The sequence below is a fragment of the Galeopterus variegatus genome, unplaced genomic scaffold (assembly GCF_000696425.1).
Source record: "Galeopterus variegatus unplaced genomic scaffold, G_variegatus-3.0.2 Scaffold4476, whole genome shotgun sequence".
Taxonomy (NCBI): domain Eukaryota; kingdom Metazoa; phylum Chordata; class Mammalia; order Dermoptera; family Cynocephalidae; genus Galeopterus; species Galeopterus variegatus.
In genome coordinates this window covers 168,704-169,912 of record NW_007730587.1, presented here as the reverse complement: position 1 = coordinate 169,912, position 1,209 = coordinate 168,704, and the positions used below count along the sequence as shown (strand labels likewise).

The 1,209-nt window shown below is 39.8% G+C and overlaps 1 pseudogene; it reads left to right on the top strand.

Moving 5' to 3' along the window:
* The first annotated feature begins 524 nt into the window (after positions 1-524).
* On the top strand, positions 525-1,003 carry LOC103603166 (annotated as a pseudogene).
* The last annotated feature ends 206 nt before the right edge of the window (positions 1,004-1,209 follow it).

The following is a 1,209-nucleotide window of genomic DNA, read 5'->3' as shown; positions in this document are numbered from 1 at the left end:
TTTTATAATTTTCACAATTAGTGTATAATCTAGTTGATGTGCCACTATTTATTTCCCGGTTGTTGGATATTTACAAGTCTTTGATCAAGAATGGCTTGATTGAATCAAGAATTCAAGTGGTGCATAACTGTACAATACCACCCAACCAGTCTTCTGAACTGGGTGTGGTGTTCTTGGTGCTTGTGTGTTGGAAACAAAGTAGGTTCTAGAGTCAGACAGGCTATGAGTCACTCTCAGTCCCAGGTCTTCCCAGTTGTGTGAACTTGATGTATTAAATAAAATAGGTATAGAACAATTTGTAAAATAAGCATATATTTACATTTACATGAAAAATTGTATTTATATCTGCTCAGAAAATGATCTGGAAGGATCCATATAAAAACCATTAAGCAGAGAGAAGTGGGAATGGAAATGAGTAAGGGGGAGAGGAGGACTTTCACATTTTATTACATGTACATTTGTATTATACTTTTTTCAACACATGTATTTTTTCTTTTTAAAGAATAAAACAGCCCTTTCACAAAATGGTGCCAAAGGTGAAGAGGGAAGCTCCTGTTCCTGCCAAAGCCAAAGGGAAGGCTTTGAGGGCCAAGAAGGCAGAGCTGAAAGGCGTCCAAAGCCACAAAAAGGAGATCTGCACATCATCCACCTTGTGGCAGCCCAAGACACCGCGGATCCGGAGGCAGCCCAAATATCCTCAGAAGAGCGCCCGCAGGAGAAACAGGCTTGACCACTGTGCCTTCATCAAGTTCCCCCTGACCACTAAGTCTGCCATGAAGAAGACAGAGGACAACAGCACACTTGTGTTCATTGTGGATGTCAAGGCCAATAAGCACCAGATTAAACAGGCTGTGAAGAAGCTCTATGACATTCATGTGGACAGGGTCATACCCCAATCAGGTCTGATGGAGAGAAGATGGCATATGTTCGACTGGCTCCTAATTATGGTGCTTCGGATATGCCAACAAAATTGGGATCATCTAAATGGAGTCCAGCTGTTTAATTCCAAATATACATTCTTTTCACCCGTTAAAAAAAAATAACTAAAGAACAAAGCAAAATAAAAAAAACACCTGTTTTAAAAGCAGGTAGGGAAATCTGGTATTTTGAATTTACCTGCACCGATTCCTCTCTATCACTACAGTAGCTGGAAAAGATAATTACAGAGAAAAGACAATTTGAAAAGAGAAGTGGAAAAGAGAAAGCTTT